This window comes from Budorcas taxicolor, chromosome 12 (assembly GCF_023091745.1).
Source record: "Budorcas taxicolor isolate Tak-1 chromosome 12, Takin1.1, whole genome shotgun sequence".
NCBI lineage: Eukaryota > Metazoa > Chordata > Mammalia > Artiodactyla > Bovidae > Budorcas > Budorcas taxicolor.
In genome coordinates, this window is record NC_068921.1 from 64,436,202 (window position 1) to 64,447,533 (window position 11,332).

The following is an 11,332-nucleotide window of genomic DNA, read 5'->3' on the forward strand; positions in this document are numbered from 1 at the left end:
ACTGCATTTAAATCTCATCTTATATGTAGATTATGCTATACATATTTTAAAATATGCTACACACATTTTAACAATTTCAAAGTTACTACAGTAAACATATTTTTCAAATATAAAATTTTCTCTCATACTTTTACATTTGTAAACTCAGTTTAAGTGCTATGGTTTCACAATATTCACTGAATTTACACACTTTAATACCTTACTTGTATGGCATTTTGTCATCTGCATTGAAACAATGTTTGCATTTATTTAAATTTAGAATAAGCTATAACTCTGCTGATTCATTATTTTTATTATTTTTTTGAAGTAGCAGTAGAATTTATGAGGCTGTGTATCCATTTCAACAATATTACTCTTTCTCACATTGTGACTGTTTTTAAAGCTTGCACCATGCTTTATGAACTTCCACAATAGTTGTAAACATTACCTTTTGAGGGAGCAAAAGGATCTGGAGAAGAGAAATGATTAACTTTTCTGTACATTAAAATCAACAAGTAAACGTTTGATACAGCATGGAATTCAAGAACTTTCAGCTGTTTTTTATCACATTATTTTCATTATTCACTTGAAGGTGCTGAATGTGTTTCCTTACTAACACAAAAGGAACAATCGTTGTTTTAAAAAGTTAATATAGTAGATTTATGTCAACTACCACAAAGTACTTTGGAAACTGCTATTATTTCAGTTAGTATCATGATGTAATTGCAAATTAATGGAAGAATAAGTGTGAGATATGTTTTAGATAGTATAAAATAAACTTGAAACTGAAGACAATATGAAAAGGAAAATTCCAAAACATACTGATCAAAAAAGGACATGTGGCTAAAGTTCTGTCATAATCATCAAAGACAATTTAAAGTTTTAATAGAATATGGGATTAAAAAAAGAGAGGAAGAAATAGACCATCTAAAGACAGTTGAAGGAATACAAAGTATAGCAATAAGTTCTATGAAAATTATTGTCATGTTAAGTCGCTTCACCCATGTCTGACCTTTTGCAACCCTATGGACTACAGCTTGGCAGGCTCCTCTGTCCATGGGATTCTCCAGGCAAGAATACTGGAATGTGTTGCCATTTCCTCCTCCAGTGACAATTAAACCTTGGCTTTTTAGCATCTAGTTGCTAGAGCAAAATAAAACTACATTCTTTATTTTCTTACTCAAGAAAATATATGAATTAATTGCAGTAGCAAATTCAAATACAAATTTATTGTGCATGTTATATAGAACAATAGCTTAAATATGTTTATAAAGTTATTTAAATTATCATTAAAATCAATATAAAAAGCTTCTGCACAACAAAGGAAACTATAAGCAAGGTGAAAAGACAGCCTTCTGAATGGGAGAAAATAATAGCAAATGAAGCAACTGACAAACAACTAATCTCAAAAATATACAAGCAACTCCTGCAGCTCAATTCCAGAAAAATAAACGACCCAATCAAAAAATGGGCCAAAGACCTAAACAGACATTTCTTCAAAGAAGACACAGATGTCTAACAAACACATGAAAAGATGCTCAACATCACTCATTATCAGAGAAATGCAAATCAAAACCACATTTCAAGCCAGTCCAGAATGGCTGTGATCCAAAAGTCTACAAGCAATAAATGCTGGAGAGGGTGTGGAGAAAAGGGAACCCTCTTACACTGTTGGTGGGAATGCAAACTAGTACAGCCACTATGGAGAACAGGGTGGGGATTCCTTAAAAAACTGGAAATAGAACTGCCTTATGACCCAGCAATCCCACTACTGGGCATACACACCGAGGAAACCAGAATTGAAAGAGACACGTGTACCCCAATGTTCATCACAGCACTGTTTATAATAGCCAGGACATGGAAGCAACCTAGATGTCCATCAGCAGATGAATGGATAAGAAAGCTGTGGTACATATACACAATGGAGTATTACTCAGCCATTAAAAAGAATACATTTGAATCACTTCTAATGAGGTGGATGAAACTAGAGCCTATTATACAGAATGAGGTAAGCCAGAAAAAAAAAAACACCAATACAGTATACTAACGCATATATATGGAATTTAGAAAGATGGTAATGATAACCCTGTATGCAAGACAGCAAAAGAGACACAGATGTATGGAACAGTCTTTTTGACTCTGTGGGAGAGGGAGAGGGTGGACCAATTATTTGGGAGAATGGCATTGAAACATGTATAATATCATATATGAAACGAATCACCAGTCCAGGTTCAATGCAGGATACTGGATGCTTGGGGCTGGTGTACTGGGATGACCCAGAGGGATGGTAAGGGGAGGGAGGAGAGACGGGGGTTCAGGATGGGGAACACGTGTATACCTGTGGAGGATTCATGTTGATGTATGGCAAAACCAATACAATACTGTAAAGTAATTAACCTCTAATTAAAATAAATAAATTTATATTAAAAAATATATAAAACAAAGCCTACTGACATTTTCTTAGTACTTAAATATACATCACATCACATGTGAAATGTTTCTATATAATTTACAATTAACTTGTTCTTGCTAGCATTTTCAGAAATGGGTAAAAGAAAACACATGAAGTACTTTCCACATACTCAGTGCCTCTGTTTCATGCTTCAAGGCAATCACTTACCATTACCTTGATGCAACATATATCCAGATATTGGTGGTGGTGATTTATTGAACACAACTCTTTGTGACCCCATGGACTATAGCCTGCCAGACTCCTCTGTCCGTGGGATTTCTGAGGCAAGAATACTGCAGTGGGTTTTCATTTCCTTCTCCAGAGGATCTTCTTCACTCACAGAATGAACCCATGTCTCCTGAATTGCAGGTATTCTTTACCAACTGAGCCACCAGGGAAGCCCATATATGTTAGGTGCTAAAATTGCCTTTAGAGTGTATATTCTGTTCACCACACACAGAATGCCTTATTTCTCCACTAAGAGCTTTTACTGATACCGAAAATCACTTCAATGTACAAAAGCAAAAAACTGACACTTTATCCCACTGCTTGGAATGTTTAAACTCAAATTCTCTGATCTGTGTAAAATAGCACTTCAGGATGTGGCCTTCCATTTTTCTTCAACATCATCCTGACATTTCATGCATATTATACTCCAGTACCAGAACTACATGCAATTTCTCAAACATATAGCATTAATATTGCTTCATTGCTTTTGCACATGTTCCTTGCAAATGTCCATAGCTTTTGCATATCAGCCTGGATGTTTTTTCCTTATCTTAACTAATTAATTCTCAGTCCTCCTTCCAAGCTGGTTTTTTGTTTTTAATTTTGGAAACCTTCGATTACTTTCCAAATCTGAGTTACAAACAGTTAGTCATGTGCCCCAGCAGAACTCTTATAATGCCTCTGTGCTTCTTCATGATCTGCAGCTTAGTGGAGAGCAAAGGTCATACCTGTTGTGTACATTCTTGACCTCCAGAGTTTAGCGTACAGTTTAACAAACAGAAAGGATTTATAAAATCTGCTAATAGAATAGATGATTCTTGATAAAATACATTAAATGGAGATTTAACCAACATTGAATTTGGAGAAGTATTTGTAATAAATGGCATTAAAATGAGTAAAATGACAGAAACAGTCATTTGATAAGCAAATAAATGCATGCTAAATGTTTTTGTACCACTATTTATAAATTTCATTCATTTGTTTTTGTTTCTGTGTCTGTATATGTTTGTTCAACATTCAGAAATCTGCTTCTTATCTTGTAAAGTGATAATGCCTTTTGAGTAACTATTTCATATTTGTTATTTTCTGAATATACTCTTTAGAAACATTATTATAGAACTGCACATGGCATTGTATGTGAAGTTCCTCTGATTAATCATTAATAGTAGAAACAAAAGGTAAGGGTGAAAAAATAAAGTAAGGAGGATATTTTATTTTAAAAAATGAGCAAAATCACCATTTTATGAAAATATACTCTATCGTAAAAATTTAAATGATATTTTACATGCATACCAGGTACTTCTCTGATGGCTCAGCAGGTAAAGAATTCGCCTGCAATGCAGGGTTTCACCTCTGGGTCGGGACGATCCCCTGGAGGAGGAAATGGCAACCCATTCCAGTATTTCTGCCTGAAATATCCCATGGACAGAGGAGCCTGGCAGGCTACAATCCAAAGGGTCTCAGAGAAGTAGGACATGGCTGAGTGACTAAGCACAACATGAATACCACAAAGGTTCTTTTAATGTATGAACTCTCAAACAATATAACCCAAATATATTTACTATTTGGTTGTCAGAAATGATTGCCCAGAATATCCCATCTTTCACTTGCCCTACTCAGTGTCCCTCAGTCTCCCACCCAAAAATAAATTAATCCAGCAAATGGTCAGAGGGATAACTGTACTACATGAGACTAGAAGTGCTTCTTCATTTTAATTTCAATTAGCTTTACATTTGAAAGTTCCTTGTTTTGGTACTCTAAACCTTCTAAAATACTATGGTTTTGCTGTGTATGTTTATGATTTTAATCATCATATGCCTAACTAAAAGATAATATATTATCATCTATTGTGGACAATGATATACCTAAACACTACATGATTTGTTAAAGGACAAAATAAGAAAGTACAGTCATAAAGTTTTATAGCAATTGCGTGAATTGCCAATGAACACTTAAATCTCTAAATGAAATATAGGAATACAGAAAAAGTATATATATTAATATATATTAGGATGTTCACGTTAATGTAAGTAGCTTCCAGTTGATCTAGATTATAGAAGTGCAGTCAGAAAATGCATTATACAAGTTCAAAACATGCTACATAATTACTTTTGTCATCCTAGTGTACAAAATTTCCCAATATATTGATCAGCATGATTGTCATGTTTCATTAAGGAAACAGAGACACAGGTATATTAAATAATTTCCTCAGTTTCAAACAGGGAATATCAGCAGGGCAAACACAGGAATATTACTTTTTCTGAGTTTAACTTACTGACTCTCTTGCTTATACAAGATTGCCTTAAATGTATGTTTTATATTTCAGCTTTGGAGCAGCTTGCGAAAGAACTAGAAGAGGTTAAATCTGGCAATTGTGAGATAAACTATTTTGCTGTTTTACTTATTATTACCTGATATTCTATCCAGAGGTTGCCGATAAACATTCAAGTTTTTTTTCCAATGTTGAATATACATGAGCAACTAACTTATTATGTGGTAAAAATATTTTATAAAAGAACAAGCTTACTGAATACAAATACCTAAAAATGGCACTTGGCAATGGGTATAAGGAAAACGATGTTATTTTTATCTATAATAACTTCAAAAGAAAGAAGCTTCAGAAAGGGATCCCATTTTCCTATGAGTTACTGAACTCAGATTTTATTTTGATGAACCGTGGCAGTAAATACTTTGAGGTAAACGTATAATCACTAACCCTTAGGCAAACAGTCGGTTGTACTTTCATTTTCAGAAGTGTTCCAATAAATTAAACATATTTAAGTAATCTCAAGTTTATATAAATTTCACTCCAATGTGAAAAAACATAGTCTATGCTTAGATTTAGGATGTATAAAAGACACAGCTATTTTTACTAAACACCACGCTGGTCAAAAGCAAATTCAAAAATATATATATATTTACCTTGATTCGAGTTTTAGTAAGTTTCCATATATCCATCCATTCCATCCAACAACTCTTATTTATTGAAGAGTATTTTTTATCAGGCATTATGCTAGATCCTGAGGATATGAAAACGTGAAGGATACAGCTCTTTTTCCATATACTGCATTCGCCAAAATGTTCCTTCAGTTTTTTAGAAAAAATAAAAGGCCCATTTTTCATGTTCACCAAGAACTTTATTGAATTTATTCACTGTTTTATTCCATTACCTTCTGCCATTTTTTCAGGTAACTTCATAACTCCATCTTCTCAAACTTATTTTATCTTTTTGAGGAAAAAAAAAAAAACCTGTTCCAGGTGTCTTTTACAGTCTCGCAGAAAATTGAAGTTTTTTCAGTAATTAACAGATCAAACATCTATTAAGTTCAAACGCTTAAGTTTTATACTTAACACCATTTATCTTCTCACAATGATCTCATGTATGGTGTGAAATGTTTTCCATTAAGAGAATTTTGTAAAAACCAAATCAGTAGAAATCCAAAGATTTAATGCTTGGTGAATACAGTGGTTGAATTAGATATGACAGTTTCTCAATCAAGATGTGACAGTTTTATTCTAGTCATCAAAGAAAAATGTGGTCTTTCTCCATCCTGATGGAAAATTATGCATTTTCAGTTGCCTAATTCTGGGTATTTTTCACTGAGTGCTGCTTTCAGTTGGTCTAACTGGGAGCAGTACTTGCTGGAATTAATCATTTGGTTTCCAGAAGGAGCTCATGATAGAGGATTACCTTCAAGTCCCACTACATACACAACATTGCCTTCTCTGGATGAAGACTGGCTTTTGGTGTGGCTGTTATGTGGTGATTCATTTCATTTGCCCTTGATATCTTCTGCTCCACAATATTGTACAGTATAAACTTTTCATCATCTGTCACAATTTGTTTTAAAAATGGAATTTTTGTTGCATTTAAGTAGAGAATCTCATGTAGAACTATGGTCAAGAAGATTTTTTCTTTTCTTTTTTATTAACTTATGTAGAACCCAAACATCAAAGTAATTCACATAACCAGGCTCATAAAAATGACTTTCAATGCTTGATTTTGACATTTTGAGTATGTTGATCATCTCCCATGTGGTACAATCTTGAGTGTTCTCAATTAACGTCGTGATTTGATCACTATCTATTTCAACTGGTCCACCTGACATTGGAGCATCATCCAGCAAGAAACTTGCAATATGAAAATTCACAGACCAGTTTTGACAGTCAGTCACAGCAACTAATCCATATACTGCACAAATCGCAAAAATATCGTTTTTGTTTTTTTTTTGCTTTTTAGCTTTATTTTTACCTTTCTTGACCTAATAAAGCATAATATGGTGAAAATGTTGCTTTTTTTCTTCCATCTTCCATATTAAAATGGCTACACAAAAATTCACCCACTTTGATAGCTTTTTTTAAATGCATGCTGTTATGAAAGCTGTCACAATACAATCAAACAAAATTGTTTTGAATGAAATTAAAGGCAACTAAACATTACTACAGATGTCTTATCACCTTACTTGGAAAAAATCCAAAGAACTTTTTGGTCAACCCAATAGAAACTGAAAGTAACTGAGCAGAGAGGCAGAGGAGGTATGGCATTTAAAACTGAACAGCTTGCAGGTACAAGGATAATATGACCCAGGAGTGAAATTTAAAATGACATACACTTATCATAAGTCTTGCATTTTAACTTAAACAATAGTCTATAATTCTCTCTCAGTACAGTGACACTGGTCTCCTACTGTACCTCAAGGAAAACAGGCATACCACTTTCCCCCAATAATTCAAATGTATTTGCAATAATTTTGCTTGAGTCAACTTCTCAATGAAATCTATGCTGTCCATAGTGTTTTAAATTTTAACTCAAAAGTTATGGTCTTCATCCCATGTCTAATTTCTTGACCCACTCTCTTCATGGTACTTATTTTAATAACATAATGATATTTATTTCCTTTAATCACTCAGTAGAATGTAAGTTGCAGAAATGAAGTGATCCTTCTCTATTAGCTACAGTTTTTATAACAAATTGTTAGAACAGTGATGACCTAATGAATGAAGTCATACAATTATAAACTCAATTTGTCAATCTTTGTATGGAAGACACAGGCCTTTTCCTTAAATATAGCCTTAGATATAAAATAAATATGACTAGTATTCTATATTATCTTTGTTGAAAGATTAAACTCATCTATTTTGTCTAATTTAAAATTCTGGGTATTAATTGCAGAGAAAGAAGCAAAGCAAAGATATTCTACAGTAAGATATCTATGTGGAAAATACACAGGATGTCTAAAAAGTCTCAAATTGTGGACATATTACATTGTTATTATAGACTTAGGGGAGGTGATAAATTTGGCCTTAGGATGGGTTGGTTCCAAGACATTTTTACACATCAACCACAGAAAAACACAGCTTTTATAAAGTCAAAGAATCCTACATAAAATGAAAGGGAAACCATAAATGAATAATTTGCTATTTTCCAGGCTTTGGAAACATTCTGCCATTGTTATAAGCACATTGAATGTGGCATATATTCCACCTTTATTGTTTTTCTAAGATTACGCAGGTCAGATTTTTACTAGGAAAAATGTCTCTTTACATGTATAATGCATCCATAATGTATATTATTTAACTGTATTTTAGCTTATTCAGTTCAGTTCAGTTCAGTCACTCAGTCGTGTCTGACTCTTTGCGACCCCATGAATCGCAGCACGCCAGGCCTCCCTGTCCATCACCAACTACTGGAGTTCACTCAGACTCACGTCCATCAAGTCAGTGATGCCATCCAGCCATCTCATCCTCAGTCATCCCCTTCTTCTCCTGCCCCCAGTCCCTCCCAGCATCAGAGTCTTTTCCTATGAGTCAACTCTTCTCATGAGGTGGCCAAAGTACTGGAGTTTCAGCTTTAGAATCATTCCTTCCAAAGAAATCCCAGGGTTGATCTCCTTCAGAATGAACTGGTTGGATCTCCTTGCAGTTCAAGGGACTCTCAAGAGTCTTCTCCAACACCACAGTTCAAAAGCATCAATTCTTTGGCGCTCAGCCTTCTTCACAGTCCAACTCTCACATCCATACATGACTACTGGAAAAACCATAGCCTTGACTAGATGGACCTCAGTCGGCAAAGTAATGTCTCTGCTTTTGAATATGCTATCTAGGTTGGTCATAACTTTTCTTCCAAGGAGTAAGCGTCTTTTAATTTCATGGCTGCAGTTACCATCTGCAGTGATTTCGGAGCCCCCCAAAATAAAGTCTGACACCGTTTCCACTGTTTCTCCATTTCCCATGGAGTGATGGGACCGGATACCATGATTTTCGTTTTCTGAATGTTGAGTTTTAAGCCAACTTTTTCACTTTCCTCTTTTACTTTCATCAAGAGGCTTTTTAGTTCCTCTTCACTTTCTGCCATAAGGGTGGTATCATCTACATATCTGAGGTTATTGATATTTCTCCTGGCAATCTTCATTCCAGCTTGTGTTTCTTCCAGTCCAGTGTTTCTCATGATGTACTCTGCATGTAAGTTAAATAAGCAGGGTGGCAATATACAGCCCTGACATACTCCTTTTCCTATTTGGAACTGGTCTGTGTTTTTATCTTTTCTTCTATAATCTTCTATTTTTACAAAGGTATAATAAATATAGTTATTCCTTTTTACATACCTCAGTAGAATGTCTATTATATTGACAATCAGAAAAAGTAAGTATCCTTAAGTGAGACTTAACTAAGCATTATTTAAAGGTTAAAAGTATGTGGCCATAGTTTAGGACAGAACGTTTTATATGTTCTCTATTAAATAAACAGTAGAAATAATTTTTCTGGAAAAATTCATAAAATCTTTGTTTGAATTAATCCAAAATGGAAGACAATAATGTATCAAGATTGAAACCATTAGGAAGAATTTTTTAAACTGTATTTTTCTTTGATATTTTATAGTCATTGCACCATAAAGTTAAAGTGTTAGTCACTGAATCATGTCCGACAATTTGTAATCCCATGGACTGTAGACCAATCAGGCTTCTCTGTTCATGGAGTTCTCCAGGCAAGAATACTGGAGTGGGTAGCCAGTTCCTTCTCCATGGGATCTTCCAGAATAAGGGATCAAATCCCTCTTCCGCACTTTGGGCAGATGCTCTACTATCTGAGCCACCAGGGAAGCCCCAATGTACCATAAAAGTGAAGTGAAGTTGCTCAGTTGGGTCCGACTCTTTGCAACCCTATGGACTGTAGCCTACCAGGCTCCTTGGTCCATGCGATTTTCCAGGCAAGAGTACTGGAGTGGGTTGCCATTTCCTTCTCCAGGGGATCTTCCCAACCCAGGGATCGAACCTGGTTCTCCTGCATTGTAGGCAGATGCTTTTACAGTCTGAGCCAAGAAGGAAGTCCCTTAAGGTGACTTCAAAAAAGATGTCAATTATATCATTTGGATTTTATTCTTTGGCTGATTTCCATGTCAGAAATCAATATATATATATATATCATGTCTTCCTTATGCAGAATGACAAAAATATAATCTTTTTTTTTAAAGAGTAAAAAGCTTGAGTTGAAGAGGTTATCCTGCATTATTCCAGTGGGTCCTTATAAAAGAGAGACAGAAGGAACTATGATTACAAAAGAGGAGAACAAGAGATTAGACCAGAAACAAAGGGGCAGAGACATTTCCAGATGCTATACTGCTGGCTTTGAAGAAGAGCTATGAACTATGATTACAGCTTTAGAAGCTGAAAATGAAAAGAAGTGGATTATTGCTTAGAGCCTCTAAAAGGAGTGGCAGCCCTGCCAACACTTTGGTTTCGGAGCAGTGAAACATATTTGGGACTTCTGACTTTCATGACGAGAAGACATTTTTTTTTTTCCCGTTGAGTTGCTCAGTCGTGTCCAACTCTCTGTGACCGCATGGAATGAAGCATGCCAGGCTTCCCTGTCCTTTACCATCTCCCAGAGCTTACTCAAACTCATGTCCAGTGAGTCAGTGATGCCATCCAACCATCTCGTCTCTGTCATCCCCTTCTGCCCCTGCCTTCAATCTTTCCATCATCAGGGTCTTTTCTAATGAGTTGACTCTTCACATCAGGTGGCCAAAGTCTTGGAGCTTCAGCCTCAGCACCAGTCCTTCCAGTGAATATTCAGAAATGCTTTCCTTTAGGATTGACTGGTTTGATCTCCTTGCAGCCCAAGGGACTCTCAAGAGCCTTCTCCAACACCACAGTTCAAAAGCATCAGTTCTTCAGCACTCAGCATTCTTTATGTTCCAGCTCTCACATCCATACATGACTACTGAAAAAAACCACAGCTTTGACTAGATGGACCTTTGTTGGCAAAGTAATGTCCCTGCTTTTTAATACACTGTGTCATCACTTTTCCTCCAAGGAGCAAGCGTCTTTTAATGTCCAGTGTCATCACTTTTCCTCCAAGGAGCAAGCGTCTTTTAATTTCACGGCTGCAGTCATGATCTGCAGTGATTCTGAAGCCCAAGAAAATAATGTCTCTCACTTTTTGTATTGTTTCCCCATCTATTTGCCCAGAAATGATAGGGTCAGATGCAATGATCTTTATTTAATGTTGAATTTTAAGCCAGATTTTTTTAGTCTCTTCTTTACCTTCATCAAGAGGCTCTTAATTTCTCCTTGCTTTCTGCCATAAGGGTGGTATCACCTGCATATCTGAGATTATTGATATTTCTCCCAGCTATCTTGATTCTGGCTTGTGCTTCATCCTGTACACCATTTC